This window comes from Marmota flaviventris, chromosome 6 (genome assembly GCF_047511675.1).
Source record: "Marmota flaviventris isolate mMarFla1 chromosome 6, mMarFla1.hap1, whole genome shotgun sequence".
NCBI lineage: Eukaryota > Metazoa > Chordata > Mammalia > Rodentia > Sciuridae > Marmota > Marmota flaviventris.
Window position 1 is genome coordinate 87,510,566 of NC_092503.1, and position 19,813 is coordinate 87,530,378.

At 33.8% G+C, this 19,813-nt stretch overlaps 1 long non-coding RNA gene across 2 annotated transcripts in view; it reads left to right on the forward strand.

Annotated features, from left to right (window-relative positions):
• The window catches only part of LOC114086705 (uncharacterized), a 48,131-nt gene extending 29,953 nt beyond the window's left edge, over nucleotides 1-18,178 (forward strand). For both annotated transcript variants that reach the window (XR_011707719.1, XR_011707720.1), the window contains one exon: nucleotides 13,357-18,178. This is a non-coding gene — a long non-coding RNA (uncharacterized lncRNA). The remainder of the gene's footprint in view (nucleotides 1-13,356) is intronic.
• Nucleotides 18,179-19,813: the final 1,635 nt, after the last annotated feature.

Genomic DNA, 19,813 nt, shown 5'->3' on the forward strand with positions numbered 1-19,813 from the left:
CCACCTCTTGCATATAGAAGCCTTTGATTTGGGGGTTTTGGTTTTGGGCTCTCACTGATAATCTCACTATGACTAAATTGTGCCTTAGAAACAGGGATTATGTCTAATACTTCTCTATCCCCTACAGCACTCAGAACAATGCCAATAGAAGGTCCATAAATACTTGGTTTATTTCTAAAGATAGCACAATTCTTTTAATGTTGGCTCACAGTTCTTTTAATGTTGGCTAAAAGCATATTAGCTTTTTTCTTTTTTTTTTTTTTTTTTTTTTGGCAGTCATCAGTATTATTCAGGTTGGGCTTAGTGGCAATTAAAACTCCTTCCACTGTCATATGAATGTCCTTTTGCCCTAGTTGGTGCTTGTGTAGCCCATTTTCTGAATGTGAATAAGTATTTACACTTATTCCTAAGATTTCACAAGGACTACTGCTATGTCACCTTTACCTCCATAGGAAATTTGTTAGAAATGCTGCTTAACTTTTGGTTTGACTTGACCCATTGCACTAATATGTCTAAGTCCTTTGGGGTCCAGATTCACTCATTCAACATAATAACTAACTTCTTTAATTGTGTGTTGTATTGGGAAAACCTTTTTATCCTCTCTCAGCTTAATTGGAGATATTAATAAATAAAGATGAAAATTAAAATGTTGTATAGGGAATGTCCAAGCAAAGATAAATAGCCGTCAACACTCTTCTATGTTAATCTGTGGTAATCAGCTCTTTTAGGGTACATTTAGTCAGCCATCACGAATCTCCCTGATTGTATTAGGGTTCAGACTAAATTTTTCCACAAGGACATCTTGAGACTTGTTCAAATAGACTTTGCCTAACAGATTTTCTCTCTCCATCCAGTAATCATATTAAAAAGGGAGGAAATAAAAATCAACATCCATATTATATAAATATTGGCTTGCTTTCTCTCCCAGATCCTTCTTAGAAAAGATAAAAGATAATCACTGATCTAAGGCAGAGGATTTCAGACATTTGTTTATTCATCTAATAAACATTTATTAAGCTGTTACTCTGAGCCAGACACTGTGCTAAGGTTGGTGATGCAGCTGTGAACAAGTCGGATGTTTTCCCTGCCCTCCCTAGAAATGTCTGTTATTGCCAGGCTCTCAAAGAGGCCTGTGGGTGGGGTGAGAGAGGAAAGCAGCTGCTGGGTAAGTGGTGGACAGAACAGAGCTGGGAAATAGGGTGTGTAAAAAGTGGAAGCTTTTTAAGTTACTGAGATTCTAAAATCAAATACAGCCATCAAGGTCCAGACAGATTGGGAAACTTTGAACTATGTAACAAATAAACCCTAAGAAACTGAAATTTGGAGCAGCTCACTTTCTAAAACATTTAGTATTAATAGACTTCATGCCCATAATTCAAGTGCATACTAAGGGTAGATTTCACACATTCTAGTTAAATGCTCTAAAAATGGCACTGTCATCTAAAATAAATGTCTTTGAACTTAGAACTGCCATATAAGAATTTTGATTCTTTAGCCACGGGGGTGGGGGGGTGGGGGGGCATAGCAGAACAATGAGTCAATTTTTTACTACATTGCCTAAGACTCATGTTCTTTAGTGAGTTTTCAGAGAATTGCTTGTGTAACATCCATCTCTCCCACTGTTTCTCCAGAGGGCTCATATTAATCGTCTTCTGAAAGTCCTTCTTTGTTTAGGTGTGTGCTATACCTGTGTTGACTCTTATCCTGATTTCTAAGTTATTTATATTCCATGCACAGATCTCCAGAGGACTGTCGAGGGGATTCATAAAATAATCTGCCCAAGACTCCTGTTTAACCCTAAATCAGTTTGGGGCAGCTCATCTCTGAGTCTAAAATTGGGTAGCCCCCACAGAAAGAGTGGGGGGGAAAGGAATGTTTTTTTCTTCCCTTGGAGCTTGCTTCCTGCTGGAGCCTACTTCTGGGTGCCCAGCTTTCCTTCTCCCTTCTCTATATGGATGCTACATGGAAGGGTGATTGTGCTCAAACTCAGAAGCTACAGGTGAGACCTCAGTTGCCCAAAAGGAAATAAATGTTTTCTTTTTCTTACTATTGCTGTATTATTCTACTCTCCCTTTATATTTTCTTTCTGGTCTATTTACTTCTTGGACTACTTTTACTATTTTATTTCTCCATGTTTTAACTTCCTATATAAATGTATGTCACACTTTGAAAAGGAAACCCATCTAAATGAATTAGACAAATATGTGATGCCAGGTACACACAAAGGCACCCCCTTGGTTCATTTAGTTTCTTGGTCAAACATCAATTTAGTAAGAAAGAAAGGCCTTAGCCAACCCCTGCTTTCATCTGACATAGCTGTCTCTCCCAGTTGATCACTTAACCTGCTGTATTTTCCTTTGAAGCATTTATTGCTACCTGTCAATTATATGTTAATTTCTTAATTGATCATATTTGTCTCCTTATGAATACCATGATATCAATGACTCACTGATAGAGCCCTATAACCTAGAATACTGCCTGCTACATAGTAAACACTGTAATGTTTCTCAACAAAGAATACTTAATATGTTTTGATGATTAAGAAGCTTGATGTTGGTCTGGGGATGTGTCTCAAGCAGTATCGCACTTGCCTTGCATGCGCGAGGTGCTGGGTTCGATCCTCAGCACCACATACAAATAAACTAAAAAATAAACATTAAAAAATTCTCTCTCTCTCTCTCTCGCTCTCTCTCTCTCTCTCTTTAAAAAAGAAGCTTGATGTTTATCTTAATGAGAGTTGCCATTACCATCATCTCTCTTAAGGCTAAGTATACACTGAAGTTCATTGCTTGCCCAGTGTCACACAAGTAGTAAATGGAGCCAGATTCACACTATTCATGTGACCTGATAAATGTCTCAAAACAAAATATGAAATTAATAACAAATATTATTGGCATATTTTTATTAAAGAAAGTATAATGAACACAAAAGGCAATGTGTTAAACCGTGTCTGTAAGCAGCTCTTTACTGAAATGTGTCAACTCCATACCAGAATGAATAAGGTCAGGATATTGAATATAAATGAAACCTGCAGTTATTCTGAAAGTTGCATCTTTAGTTCCTCTCCATGAACTTCTAATACTATCACTAAGGAAAAGAATTTGATTTTACTCTTCATTTCTTTGTCCTACTTCTAAGGTAACTGTTTGTTCTCAAGATTTAACTAGTGTTGCTTTATTTTCCTCCCTTTTGGGGATAGAGGAGATGTTGGGGACAACTTCTTACAAATTTCTTAGTTCTGCCCCTTTCAACCTCTGAGATGGCTTTTGCTGCCCTAGACACTTCAGCAATTAAGCTAGAATTGGAGCCAGTTGAGTTGTGTGTAGACATTTGAACTTTCTCTTATTTCCCTTAGAAACTCCTCAGCCTTCAGATAGATTGGAAAGAAAATAAATGCACAGATTTCACATGAGTTTTCAAATGATAGGATTTCAGCTTTTTTCAAAGTTTTTGTTTGTTTTTTGGTGGGGAATAAAGTAGACTGGGCTAGAAGCTTTATTTTGTAAAGATAACAAAATAGCATGTTATTTTATCATGAGGCTTTTCATTATAAGTTTATTTTTTCAATTGAGACAAGCTTTGAATTTTAACATAATGGAAAAAATTAAGATCTGTGGTAAATTTAATCTGCGTTTGTAAACACATTTATAGACAAAGATTAAGTATTAAAACAAAGTACCAGAATATTTTAATACTAATTATTGTAGAAGTTTTCTTCGTTTGATTCTACTGGGTTCTGTTTTACATCAAAAGAAAACATTGTGTCATGTTAATGTATGATAGCTACAAAAAAAAAAAAAAAAAAAAAAAAAAAACTACACAAGGATACCACCCTCAGTGCTGTGAAGAGAAATCATTGTCAGACTTTTCTTAAAATATAAGAAGTCCCCTGTTCAGGTTTAACTGAATATAATAAGCCACTGGAGAAACGTTTATATTCTTGCTACTTTTTAAAAAGCAGTCAATTATTGTGTAGCAAGCAAACATCTTTTTAAAAAAATTATCTACAAAGAGCATTATATCTTTTTATCTAAGTCTCATCATTGTGAGACTCAGTGCTTTCCTGTTTATCTTTGTTTTAAAATCTATTGAGGCATTTAGAAAATAGTAACAAAAAGTACCCAAAGAAAAACGATGTGTAATTCTACTATTCTAACCTGAATATTTCAATTTCACATATTATATTCCAGTGCCTACTCATTTTTTGTAGACACAACTGTGTGAGATGTTGAAAGTAATTGTGTACTTTTAAAAATTATCATACACAGATATCAAATTAGTGACTTAAGGGACTACTTTATGAAGCAACATCAGCAAATCAAAAGTAGACTTACATTTGGCTTCACACAAATATAACATTCACTGCAACCATGCCAACATTATGCATATATTAAAGTTCAAAATGCCAACTCAAAAATTCATTGACCTGAATTTTTAATTATAGTAAAGGCAGCAACCTCTATATTTTACTATGTGAATTTCTTCTTTGGGGAGCTATATGCTTATAGCTCTGGAAGCAAACATTCTTGGTTTCATCGATGCACATTGAAACATTAATAGACAAGGATTGATAAAGATATATATGTGATCTCTTCAGAAGCAAGTGTAATGCCTACCCATATGGAGTTGGAAATATATTGTGGTAAACATGCTTGTTGCCCATTATGAATTTAAAACCTAAAAGGTAACATATGACAAATATAGAGACAGTTCCTCTGTCTTTTACAAGTCAATAATGGATAAGCTGTAGAAAGCTCCACTTAATAAAGAGCATACTATCATAATGGAAAATAAAACGAATGGATTAAAGCTTAAACAGAAGGAAATATAGGAGCCATACTAAACCAGAGGTTGAATAGTATGTCTCTTATAGATAGCATAGTTGGGGCTAGCTTTTTAACACAGGTTGGCCCAACATGTCTTTTGATTAGTGTTTAGTCCACTTGACATTTACTGTAATTAGTGATATAGCTGAATTTAGGACTGCTATTCTGCTATTTGTTTTCTATTTATCTTATGTGTTGCTTGTTCCTCAGTCCTTCCTTTCCTGCCCTCTTTTGTTGATATACCATTTCATTCTGTTGTCTTTTTAAAATTATATTTCCTTGAATTGGTGCTAATAAACACTACAGATATTGCAATATTCTTCTTTAATTTGTCACAACCAACTTAGAATTAGTATTGAATTAGCTTTGATAAAAAAAATTCTATGTAATTACATATGTAATTATATGTATTTAGTTAAACATTTAGTGTATTTGAAACACTAGAGTTCCATTTACCTTCCTCCATTCTTTGTACTATTATTACCATATATATTATGTGTTAAAACCCCAAACAGAGTTTTATATAAGTTTTTCTATAAGAAGTCATATGCCTTTAGGAAATTAAAGAAAGGTCATTAAATAAAATTAAGATGAATGAGTAGCTATTAATTATCTCTAGAATAAATTTATAATCTCTTAAAATTTTGTTATGAACACTTCTGACTCTTATTCTTATCACTTTAAGAAACAAACTTAATATGGAATAAATAATAAGAGAAGTGCTGAGTAATCAGTTGGACTTGTTCATTTGCTCCATGATCAAATCTGTCCCCATCAAATATCACATAACTGTGGTCCTTGATGTTTGCCTGCCAAAAGGCAAAATTGAACTTGACCTCCACAGGTCTTTTTACTGCATTTGAAATTATTTATTGTTCATTGTCTTATTCTATATTTATATATATATTTTTTTTAATTTGAAGCTTGTGCCTTTTCGCATCTATTTAGATAGACTAGGCCATGGCAAGCCTTGAGAGACAGTACCCATTTGCTTCTAATATTAAATCCTTGCATTTCTTTCCAATTGAATATAAAAGTAACCAACAGTGCTTTGTGTTATAGTGACACCTGGTGGTACTTTTGTTTTAGCTTTTGTTTTTGAAAATCTTATTTTGTCTAGAACATCTCTTGGAATGAATATTTTATCCATTAGGATGTGTCTTAGAGGCTGCTCCCTTCCTGGCTCTCATCCTCTTTTGTAGAAGAGATTGTGTGGCCAGAAACCATGCAGGAGACAACCAATATACCCTATATTTCTACCTTTGGCTTGAGAAAAATCTATGCCCTGTGTACAGGGGGAAATTAAGGCCAAAAGAATGAAGTTATTTTTACATGGTAATATTAGAAGTATTTGTGCTGATATTTTATGACATGAAGTATTTCTGAGGATGTGTACTTTTTGAGAACATACCTGGCACACACCATAATGTACATAGTATTTTATTTTATCATTTTATAAAAGCCAAGACAGAACTCTAGAGTACCCAAAGTCACAAGTTAATCAACTTGGTTAAATCTCGAGGGAATCCAGAATTTTTAAGTGAACTCTATATTTTAATTTGGACAATGAGAAAATTTACAATTAAATGTTCCAATTTAATTTTTAGATTTACATGCACATTGCATGAATACATTCTCTTTTTGAAAATTAATACTGCCAATACAGTTAAAATCTTTGGCGATCAGTCCTGGTTCTCCCCTCCTTTCCCTACTCCTAATTGCCACCATCAGTTTGGTTTATAGTTTTCTAGATACCCTTCCCTAATACTACTACTAATACATACATACATACATACATACATACACACACACACACACACACACACACACACAATGTTAAATATAGAAATGGGTGGTTGGTTGCTTACTCAGTATGTTTGAAACATAATAGTATTTGGCTGAAGTCAGTTCATACTGGTAAAGACTTTTCATTGGAGTGACTAGCCTCATCAAAACCTGAACTCATGCCACCAAGTATCATCATAACAATTTGATATTTTATAGCAGTGACAGTTATTTTAAAGTTATTTGAGCATTCCTATAGTAAATATTCAGGATTCAGCTAAAATATTGGTCAGTCTACCATTTTACATTTTAATTTCAAAATAATTATTAGTTTGTATAGATTAAGTCTTCTAATATATATTTCCTATGGCAACAGTGGTAAGAATACCTTCATTTCTGTCACAGTGTCATACTCCCATCTCCATGGCTATAGCCAACATAAGCCAACTTTTAAATATAAGATCCACAATTTACTATGACTAAAAGGATCAAAATGATTTATAGCCTGTAACCCTGTTCACAGAATATATGAAGACTCAAAAAAAAAAAAAAAAAAAAAAACCTATAAGAAAATTTTGTTTGAATACTTTATAATTTTCATTGAAAATTCACATGTATGTTCATTTAAACACTCAAGCCCCCCTAATGTTAAAAAAAATAAGATTTTTATACTCTTAATAGGAAAGTGATATATTGACAGGCAGCAAAAAGTTATATATATATATATATATATGAATTCATCATAATAGGAGTATCTGTTCTTGTCCTCTCAGCATAATTACTTAAATAAAATTGTATGCATGAAAGTTTTAAAAATTAAGGAATCTGGGCTGGGGATGTAGCTCAAGCGGTAGCGCGCTCGCCTGGCATGCGTGCGGCCCAGGTTCGATCCTCAGCACCACATTCAAACAAAGATGTTGTGTCCGCCGAAAACTAAAGAATAAATATTAAAAAAAAAAAAAAAAATTCTCTATCTCTCCCTCTCTCTCTCTCTCTCTCACTCTCTCTTTAAAAAAAAATAAATTAAGGAATCTGGAACCCAAAGAATTTTCAAGAAAAGTAAGATTGAAGGTTATGCCAGACTAATCATTATAATTTAAAAACCTATCACAAGCATTGTACACAAACAAATATGACACAAACTTGTAGCAATTCCACGCACTATAGAATTTACTACAGGTTGATTTGAGCTACAGTGAGTACCTGAGACAGAAAGATGATGTAAATTAGAAATTCAAAGTATAGCAAATTGTGTTCAAGGAAGAGAATGTTTTCCTGGAGATGAACATGAGAAGGTTAATTAAAGAGGAAGTAGAGTTTCTTAGAATAAAGGATCTATTCATAAAACCATGGAATTTTTTGAGTTGCATAAAGGTCCATGATTTTTATGAATATAGTACTTTGATCTACTTTAAAGAACCATTGTTGTTGATTAGCCATATTTTGTAACATCATAGCAAGATGTTCTATGTTTGCAATTTTCCTTTAGGAAATAATGAATTATATGGAAACTTTAGGATCCAGGGTATAAATAAGAACTAACCAGAGTAAGAACTTCTAATGTTACTATAAATGAAGTTACTGTAAAATAAGTACATATTGTTATTTATTGTACTTATAGTTGCCTCATAGTTGCTCCTTAAAGGTTTCCATATAATTCATTATTATATGATGATATGTTTATTACATTATGGGAGTTTTGGAGTTTTGATTTCAACTGGTGGGTGATGTTTCCCTATTAAATGTTCACCTTCTACGCATGTAAGATGAAAGTGGAATAAAAGGTGGAAAAGAAAATGGTACCCTAAGCCAGATCTAGACAAGGGAAGGGGACAGGTAGCAAAGTAACTTATGGAAACATGCCCTTAGAATAAGAAACCTCCTCACCAGGTATTTTTCCCATTTGGCTCTAAAAATCCAACAGCAGTAGGAGACCTGGACCTGACTTTAAGAATTAGTAACATCTGGGCTGGGGCTGGGCCTGGGGTGCAGCGTTAGTGCACTTGCCTGGCATGTGTGAGACACTGGGTTCAATTCTCAGCACCCCATATAAATAAATAAATAAAATAAAGATTTATCAACAATTAAAAAAAAGAAGAAGAATTAGTAACACCTATGCCTGAGCAGGGAATGAGCAGCTAAAAATCCTAATACACAAGATACCTTAAGCTTCAAAAATGGTAACAATGTTTTTTCTCCAATGAATCATTCACTGGCTACTTTGAAGCTGCTACATTTTAACTTAAAAATGAGAGAGAAAGCTCCTGTGTATCTGAAAGATGTTCTGCACTACTAGGGATTTTTAAAATCATATAATAGATTAAAAGCTTATAGAGGCCTGGGGTGGGGGATGGGGATGGTGGGGGTTGGGGGGGCTAGCTCAGTTATAGAATGCAGGGCCCTAGGTTCAATCACCAGCACATTCCCATGCATGCACACACACATTTTTTGAATATGGAATATGCCAAATGTGATCAGTTATAATATACATTTAAAATAAGTGTTTTCATTTAGAACTAAAAATGATCAAATGGTAGTTTACCAGAGATTGGCTTTATGTGACTAAAATGCCTATTAAAGTCAAAAGCCCTGCTAAAGCAAAAAGATTAGATTGCATGTTACAACAGAACTTTCCAGACTTGTCTTTGAGTGGTTAAAATAATCATTTTATGTAACTGAAGTTATTTTAATGACTATATTTAGTAAGGGTGTGGTTCTTTCCAGTTAGAACATTTTAAACTCTCAAATGATTATTCAATATTAAGACCCAACTATTAGGGGCCATTTCCTTTCATTCTTGTCCATTTAAAGACTGTTTACATGGATTTCTTCTCTGTAGTTACATTTTACTTTGACTTTTCTTCACTTGGAATCTATCAAAAAATAAAATTTCAAATTCAGGCTGCCCTCATGAAAGATTAACTTTCCAAGAGATATTGCTGTCATTTAAGACAAGAGTGTGATGCAGTCATTTCTTTTTTTAGCCTTGAATTCCTTAGAAAAGTAAAACAACCTAACTTTGCATTATCAGGGATTTTAAAAACAGCTTTCACAAACTCATATTTTTTATTTTAAGATTAAAAATATTAATAATCATATTCAAATTGTTAATAAATTGCCAGATGTTAGCATCATTCATTCATTCACTGTTTACCAAGAACTTCCTTTAGTGCCAAACAAACCCTGGCTACATGTTGTGATTTTTTTTTTTTAATTTTTTTTTTTTTTTTAATTTTCTTTAAGTTGAACATGGACACAGTAACTTTGTTTTACTTGTTTATTTTATGTGGTGCTGAGGATCTAATCCAGTGCCTCACATGTGCAAGGCAAGCACTCTACCACTGAGCCACAACTTAAGCTCCTACATGGTGTGAATTTTTAAAAAACTAAACTAAGTGAAACAAAACATGGTGTTTCTTTTCAAGTGACTTGGCTTTACAGAGAGGTAGACAAGTAAGAAAATAATTATAATAAAGTTAGAATTCTTTGCTAGAAGAATATGTAGAGTTACAGTAGTGGGGAGAAGACAGGTTCAACAGTTTCTCCCAGGATGGGGGAAGGGGGACAGGTATCAGGGATGGCAATAACCAGATGAGGCTTTACAAGATAGGACATTTGATTTGGATTTGAAGAGCATGGGTATTCACCAGCTAAAAGGGTAAGCACAAGTGTAAAATAGAGAGTAGGCTTGTGTGATTTGGTCATGAAAAATGTCTTCATCCTTTCATTATGACAGAACTCAGTATTCAACACACAGGAGTTCATAAATGTTTCAGTCCCTTCCCTTTCACATTACCATTGGTACTTCTCAGAGCTCTTTCCTTTATCACTTGTCTTCATACTTAACCTCTCCTGCATGAAAAGCCTTGTCACTCAAGCCAGACTTAAGAATTAGGCAACTTCTTCATCTCCTGAAGTAGTCACTCATGGATTTCTGCTGTGCTTTTTATCTTTCTGCTTTCTCATATTTGTTTTCTCTACGTGCCTACTATCTCTTCCCTAAGTAAAAGTTTTTGTGCTATCCTCTATACTACTAACACAGAAAGTCATCCTTTCCCTATTTTCCTTGCCTACAGAATTTGCTAAAGCAAATTCTCTAAAGTTCAAATATGGTCATACCATTTGCCTGCTTACACTTTTCCTTTGGCCTCTGTAGTTTCGACATACTGCCCAAATCCCTTAGCCTGGCATATAAGGGCCCCCATCTTCCCCTGTGCTTCTCTCTAGCCCCACTTCCCCCTCCCCCTCCCCATGTGCATCTTTTGTTCCACTGCTGAATTCTTGAAGGTCTCAGCATACCTTAACTTTGTCTTTCTCTGTGACATTCTTTCATCACTGTCTATCCTTTCCAAATTCCTACTGGCACTATCTTCACTTCACCAACTTTATTCAATATTCCAACCTAGCCTGGTTTGTCAGGCAACTTTTGACCCACCATAACATGTGTTACACTTAAAGGTTTATGTGTCTGTCATATCAAGCTTTCTTGAGGGCAGGGATGATGTTATGCATTTCTTACCACCTAGATTTTTAAACATCACTGGTATATGGCGGGTACCCACAAATGTTTGTCGAATGAAAGAGTGATATCCTCTAACAATTTCAGACTATATACTACTTTAGTTTATAATATAGTGTTCTTAGTAAGTAGTGTTGTTCTGTGATATACAGTATTGACATTCTGTTCTTCACCCAAGTGTTTTGAGCATCATGACCATTTAAAAGGTTAGAAAAGAGTTTAGGAATATAATAACTCTATTTATGCATATGTTTCCAATTACAGAATTACTTCCTTCTAAGTATGAGATTTAAAAAAAAAAAAAAAAACTTAAGCATTAACAATTTGCGATACACCATTTTGTGCACATGATTTTTATCCTAACATTTACTTTTTGTTCATTTGATTGAATTTATAACTACATAAACCACAATGAAGGTAACTAACTTTTACTAAACTGTTGGATGGTCCTCTGTCTGCAGACACAGTTCAGCCATTGTTCTCAGCTCTGTGTGGGAGTGAGATGGAACAAAGTCATATGGTTCAGAGAGTGAGAAGCTAGATTACTTTTCTTCCCACAGTCAGAAAGGAAATGTGTGCCATTTAAGGAGGGGATAAAACTTTTGAGACCATTTTGGAAAAACATAGATATTGAACATCCAATATTAACAGAATCCCTGAATGTGCATGGCCAAAGCTGAAGATTCCAGGAAAATCCTGGATTATACAGAGCAGGAAGGGAACAAGAACTTAGGGCAAGCAAGTAAGAATTGTGTGGCCTCCACGCCTACCCTTTCAGCCCAGGTTTATAAAAGAGCCATAATTTAGTCCCAAGTATACTTTTTTGATCTTTTTTCCGTGACATATTATAGTAATCTTGAAATAGTGCTGGGTTTCCTGAGGCTTCTACTGCTGACCACCAGCCCCTCCCTAGAGAGCACTGAGCGACAGATACTGTAAACATCCTACACTCTCAGCTGTGGCAAGTAAGAAAGCTGGGAGAAGGCTGTTTACTCTCTCTGCCTTGGAAATCAACTTTGAGGAATGGATTTGGAGTATTTCTATATGTCACATTTGATACTATCCAGTGGTCCTTTATTTATGAGATCAACTCCAAGAGGAAGAAAAAGGTAAATTAATGAATTCATGCTAAGAAACGTAAAATGATTTGTCAGATGAGTTGTCTTTGAACTATCTCACATTATTATTATTTTTTTTTTAAGTTACCAAATACCCAAGAGATGAAAGTTTTGGTAACTGGTATAAAGCTACATTTGTGGATTACTGTGGCCTGTTTTATAAAAGCACCAGAACATTAAATGATTGCACATTAGGACAAAACAGTTATCCATTAACCTGAGTTGCATTTAAACATTGTGTTTGACTCTTTTGAAGCAAAAGTTCTGGTGTTCTGGGACTTGCTACTTTATCAGATGCAGCTGGGAGCCCCATGCTTGGAGTAGTAATGATATACAATATGAAAAAAAGCCTGCTATGTAAAGTCTGAATATAGTTATACTTTTAAAGTAAAAATAGGGGATAGTGGGAGATGGGGGTGGCATGTAAGAAGAAAGTTTTAAGAAAAAAATCTACAGAACTAACTTGTAGGTTCAGCCTTAATGAAGAAAATTTCTCCATACTCCATTTCTTCTTCTAGTAAATGATTTATATCAGACATTTATTGAACATATAATCTAGAATTTGACTTACCCAAAATTTGAGTCTTGTTATTTTCTAATCAATATTAAATAAGCCTTCTTTTTAAAGAGAATATTTAAATAATAAAGTATATTCTTATATAGCAAGCCCTTATGAGGTTAATTATATCTGCTTTAAATATTAAATCTTGACACAATTACTTCCATTATACTCTTGGCATATAAGCATCAGTCACGTAAACTAGGACACACTATTGCTTTTAAAAGTATTAAAGGAAGTTTTCATTTCACTTCCTCCCTGTGTTTAGAGTATAAGACAATAGGGAAGATTGTTTCATAAGAGTCTAACAAAAAACTGTGTGTGAATACAGTGACTTTAGCAGGTGGTCTCAAGGAAGTATTCGAACAAGATGGTTTTGCAGTGGTAATGGACACTGCTAAAGTGCTTGCTGAGTCACTCAGCTTGGTTGAGTCATTAAGCATTGTCAATTTTGCCTGCAGACTTAAAGCAACCCTCTTATAGACAATGCTCTCCAGTCTTCTCAAAAGAATAATTACTGTGAGTGTTTGAAATTTTGCTTTCTACCAGGAAATGTGGATTACATGGTGAGGACAAAAGCTGCTGGAAGTGGAAAGAAGAAGGGTCATATGTGTCCTCCTACAGTTATTCCACCTGAGTTAAAAGAATGGAACATTGGCACATTCCAGATCTAAGTGGATATTACCTTTCAGTCATGAATGTGAATGCTTCAAAGCTTATTTAAATATATGCCAAAATTTATTTCATTATTCAAGAAATATTTATGGAACACCTACTATGTGTCAGTTCTAGGCACCAGGAATATAGCAGAACACATGAACAAAACCCTTGCTGTCCTGAAACTTACAGTGGTAAGTGGTGCAAGATTAAAAAAAAGATTGTTTATTCTATGTAAAATTTTTTAATTTTATCAAATGGTATTATTGCTTTTTTGAGTCTTTTAAAACCAAATAAATTTAAATATTTAAGAACATATATTTTGTTGTGTATGAGAGCCTGGATATAAACCTACATAATATGTTGAGCTTTTTATTCAGCATTCTTCTTCTAGATATGTTCCCACTGCAGCTAATAATGAGACATAAATAAGTAGTATTCACAAGAATGTTTGCACAGTCACTATTGTGTATATATATTTGCTGAGATAAATTGTTAAGCCATTAAATGAAAAGGTATGTTTATGTGTTTATATATTGCATATTATTTACATTCAAATTATTTGCGTATGATACAAAAGTAAACTTTATTATTTGAGATTTTGATCAGGTTTATACCTCTCTAAATGCTGCTAATACAGTTTATTTATCTTTATATTATGTATATTCCTAAACAAATGCTGTAAAGACTTTAAAAGAACAAGATATATTTAAATGTAAACATTTTTATTTGGAAAAAAATGCTTTAATTGATAATTCACTGTAAGCCTAATTGTGTCATTAAACACTCAATGGGAAAAAAGTGTATTTATAGTATATTTTATTTATTTATGAATTCATGGTCTCCTTGTTCCTATTTGTTTAAATTAATAAGTCTTTAATGTGTTTGTGTTTGTGCATATTATGTATGCACAAACATATATGTATAGACACACACACACACATACATACATACATATAATATCTAGTGGTGATCTATATTTATAAACTATTCCAGCTTAGATTTCTCAAGATTTGAATACAGCTTCATTCTCTTGTTCATTTTAAAAATGCAGAAGGCAAGTTCTTAGTCACAACATTTGTTTTGGGGGTATTATTTTGGTTTACTCTGTCATTGAAAAACTGTGTGGTTAATATATAAAAATCAGCTGTTGTCTATATAGCAGTAACAAGTAAAAATGAAAAAATTTAAAGATACTACTTATAATAGTGTCAAAAAAACTCAAATTTCCCCAAGGATAAATCTAACAAGATGTGTAAGTTCTCTATACTGGAAACTAAATATTATTCAGAGAAATTAAAGAAGACCCCCACCACCACCAAATGGAAAGATATACCATTTTCATTAAGAACAGGACTCTATATTCTTAAGGACCTAATTCTCCCCCAGTTGATTTGCAGATTCAGTGCAATCCAAATGAAAATATAAGCAGACATGTGTGTTCATTTGGAAACTGATAAACTGATTCTAAAGTTTAAACAATGAAGAATAATTGAGGTACTCTTAAAGAAAAAATGATAAATTAACCTACCATATAGCAGAATATAGAGTTATGGCAATTATAAGAGTGTGGTATACACACAGATATACAGTAGATAGAGACACCACTGTGGTAAAGATGAAACTAAGTTGTACTGAGGACAGAATGATCTATGGATCTAAATATGAAAGGTAAAACAGTAAAGCTTCCAGGAAAGAAAATATAGAACATCCTTATGACCTTAAATTGGGTGAAAGTTCCCCTAAAATACTCACATGACAATATTGATCAGAAAGGGAAAAAAATCATAATTTAGATAATAATAATATTAAGAACTTCACTTATCAAAAGACAAAATTAAGAAAATGAAAAAGCAAAGCATATGGATGAAGATATTAGCAGTACATGTAACAGAACTTATATCCAGATTATATAAAAAATTCCTATAAATTAATAAGAAAATACAAGCAAATGAAAAATGAGCACCCATGAACAGATAATTCACAAAAACATTTGTAATGATCATTTAATAAAGAATTTATAGGGAATAATAAATGATCAATTAATGTAAATTTACTTAGTCTAATTAGTTATCAAGTAAATGTAAATAAAAAGCACAACTCAGTGCTGAGACATGCCTACTAGAACGAGTACATTTAAAGGAAAAAAAAAAAAGCTGTTGTCAAGAATGTGAAGTTACACTGCTGATGAGATCATAAGATGATATGACCACTTTAGAAAACTGTTTGGTGGATCTCTGCTTATGCTGAACATCTGTGTCCTATGTCTCAGTTGTTACCTACTTCACAGAAAGTTGTAGAATGTTATCCAAATAAATAAGTAAATGAATAAATAAATATAAATGTTCATAACAGCACTATTTGTAATAGCCCCAAATCAGAAAATACCCAAATTTCAATCAACAACAAAATTCATCAATAGTTATGTATTCATATAAGAGAATACCATACAGTGCTGTAACTGAACAGTTTTCAACTTCACCCAAAATTATGTGTGAATTTCACAAACATAAAGTTGAACAAAATAAACAAGACATTAAAGAGAACATAGGTACTATATGTTTCTATTTATGTTACTTTTAATAACAGGCAAAACTGTATCTATGGTGATAGAAGTCAGGGTGTAGTTACACCACCGAGTGGACTGATGAGTGTAAATGGACATGATCAACAGGATTTCTTAGGTGGTGTGATGTACTCACTTGCCTGAGTATTGGTTATAAAGGTGTCCATTTATGAAAACTACTCAGCCTGCAATTCATTTAAGCAGTTCTCTGAGTACTATGGTTTGATTAAAAAAATTGGAAATAAGTATTAAAAATATCAATAAAACTATATCACCTGGTCTTAGATAAGGCAGGTAGAACCCTTACCTAAGAAGTCCCTAACATTCAAAACCAGCCTCAGCAATATAGCAAGGCCCTAAGAAACTTAGCAAGACTCTGTCTCAAAAAATAAAAAAAGGCTAGAGATGTGGCTCAGTGGTTAACCGCCCCCAGGTTCAGTCCCTAGTACCAAAAAAAAAAAAAAAAAAAAAAAAGTCCCAAAGAGACTTTCTCTTTGTCTCAAAACATAACAATAGTACATATCTTGGAGAAGCGTCTTCAAACCCAGGACACTACAGGAGGTCTGAAAGAGAAATATCTGGATGATCTTTAAAATAATCATAATTAAAGAATAAAATTACCTGACTAGAGAAATGCCCTGTGACTTCAGAGTGACTCCAAAGATTCTACAGTGTTGAGTTTATCAGAAGCTTTATCACCAAGAAGCCAAATATGTCTTAAAATGCATCCTACATGGCTCAGGTAGAAAAACACTATTTTAACTTGCAAATTTTATGGGGTAAATGAGTTATTCCTATAGTTTAATAATGCCCATTACTGGAGAATCTGACAACACCCAAAACTTGGTTGCATCACTCAGACATTAGAAAGCTATGAATTTCTGACTGTACTAAACAGCTTTCAGCACTAGGCTTAGATGTGTCTTTAAAAATGTCATTTAAACCATCTTTGAATTTTAAAATAATTCCAATACACGTACTAGTCCAGTCATGTGTATGTATGAATAGAGTCAGACCCTGCCTGTGGCTCTGTTTGGATGTGGTAAGTCTCCCTGACATCACTGCAGTTATGCTGGGCTGTTCCACCCTGTCCCACTCCATAAACACCCACTTGGTGAGGTCATCACATTGGGTGGCAGGGGCAAGCAAGTAGATGTGCCCACCTTCAGGAAGCTTCTAGTTTTGTGGGGATAACACCTGATGAGCTTGTTGTTAAATATATGCCACAGTGAGTCTTTATAAAGTCCTCAAGAATAATCTACTACAGTTCACTCTGATGGGAGTGGAATCTGATTCAGTCAGTTTTTACCAACTTATTCTTTCTCGGGTATTCAGTCAGCTAGTGCTGGGCAGCAGAAAGCCTGGCTTCTATTATGGTAATAATCTTCATCATACCCAGTCATCACAGGATACTCTACATTCTAGGAGCAGTGTCAGGGGTCAAGAGAAAATACTTGGTGTCTTTACTATGTGCTGGGCACTATTCTAAATATTTTGTTCATATTAACAGACAATCTTCACAGGTAAATAGTAGGCATGCATATTATTTTTCAGGTGAGAAATCTGATGATAGAGACCTTTTAAGTTACCCAAGGTTATGCTTATAGGGCTTGGAACTGGGATTTCAACTTTGGCAGTGTGGTGCCAGAGATTTACTGTGAATCATAACGTGATAGGCACACGTGTCCTCCTCTGTTAGACATTATTGTCCCAGTTTTCGGGGGAACAAAATTGAAGTAGAAAGAATTAAGAAAATGTGGTAGTCACTGAGGTTGTTTACAAATATTCCATTCTTCCCTTTTGGCACATGAGAAATTACACTTCTCCATACCTCTGAGGCTAGGTGTGGCTATGTACTTGCTTTCTTGTGATCATAAGTGCCTAAATTCCTTGCCCAAACTTCAGTAGCTTATTCATGTCAGATTTATGTCTGGAACCCAGGTCTTTCTGACTCAACAGTTCATGGCATTTCACTTAATTACTCTTATGGTATCACACATTCTGCAGGAACCCAAACAACTTAAGTTCTTTCACTTGCCTTCTAATTTTATAATAATAATGAAAGTGCTTACAAGATTTGTCCAGGATTAAGACCATGTAGAAGAAAATTCTGTCTTCCTCTGGTCCATGTGTTTCGTCTGGAGTTTAATATCATGGTCTTTAGGCTCTTGAGAATTTTTTTGAGATTCTGAGATTCAAGTTCTAGCCATGAACTAATTTGTTCTGAGTGTTACACAGATTTCTTGGTACAAGTTGATACATGACTTCACCCTTTTCTAGATTAATTGTCTCTCATTCAGAACACTGACTCTGTAAAATAATCCTATTTTAAACATACGTATGTGTGTGTGTATACACACATATATTTATGTAGTATGTGTGTATGTATGTATGTGTACAGGTGCACATGTGTGTGTGTGTGTGTGTGTGTATATATATATATATATATATATATATATATATATATATATATATATATATATATAATATCACTTTCTTTATACAAACAAACACAAAAACACACAAAATTATCTAGGTTTGCATGCTTAAACTCTGAATTGTGGGGATTTCCCAAACAGCAGAATCAATTTAGCTATATAGCACTGGTTATCATGACCATGAACAACAGAAAACCACATGAAATTCTGAACATCTTTCCTGAGGATTATTTTCCTGAAACCTACATAAATAGAAGACTTTGGCCTCTTGCATTATTTGAGCTACTGAATGACTTAGGTGACATTAGATGCTCATGTCATAAGGAAAAGACAAAGAGAAGCATTTATTCCCTTAACTAGCAGTGTCACCTAACTAGCAGTGTGTTTCTGTTACTTACCGAAAATGGACTCAGCTTGCTTACTTTAACTCTGTACTTGACACATTTAATCACAAAATTCCTAATCCCTCATTCCATTACTCCTTTAAAATTTTTAAAGTTTGTTCATAATCCTGCCTCATTCCAAAAATGACCAGAGGCAATTTCTATGTATGTATTTGCTTCATCTTGGTAAATACCTATTAATGATACTGAGCTAGCTTTTGTGCAATTATCTGTACAGTGAATAAATTGTACAGGTTGGGTTTTTCTTGTATTTATTTTGAAGCAATTGTAAATTTATATTTATAGATCATGTTGCAAAAATTATATGAAGAGGTCCTATGTACTTGTCACCTAATTCTCCCCCCGCAATGGTTAAAAAGTTATAGTACAGTATTGAGAAGCTGATGTTGGTAATAACTTGTGCATGGGTAGTTCTATACCATTTTATTACATTAATATACAGATGTAATCACCATTGAAATTAATGTATAGACTGTTCCATCACCACAAAGACCTATCTATCTTTGTACCCACCTGTTTTTCCTGGCAATCACTAATCCACTCATATTTAACAATTTTGTCATTTCAAGAAATTCTATAAAAGGGGATTTTTAATGCATGATTTTAAAGCAGTTTCCCATTTGTTAATTAAAAATTAGCTCTGTGTTTAATCTAAGCTTTACTTACTTACAGTTAGTCTTTGGGTTTGTGTTGTATTATTGTTGTGCTGGGAGTGGAAATTTGATGTAAATCCAAACATAACAAGTTTTCACATAAAAAGATATTGACTTTCCATTTAGAACAATATGGTCATTGACTGTATTGAGCTTATATGGATATGTATTATGTTGGAGAATTTTACAGGATATAACTCCTATAAAATATATTCATTGGTGGCTTAATTAGAAAGCAAAATCCTTTCATGCTTCACCCTAGGTGATAAGTCTCCCATGTTCAGTGAA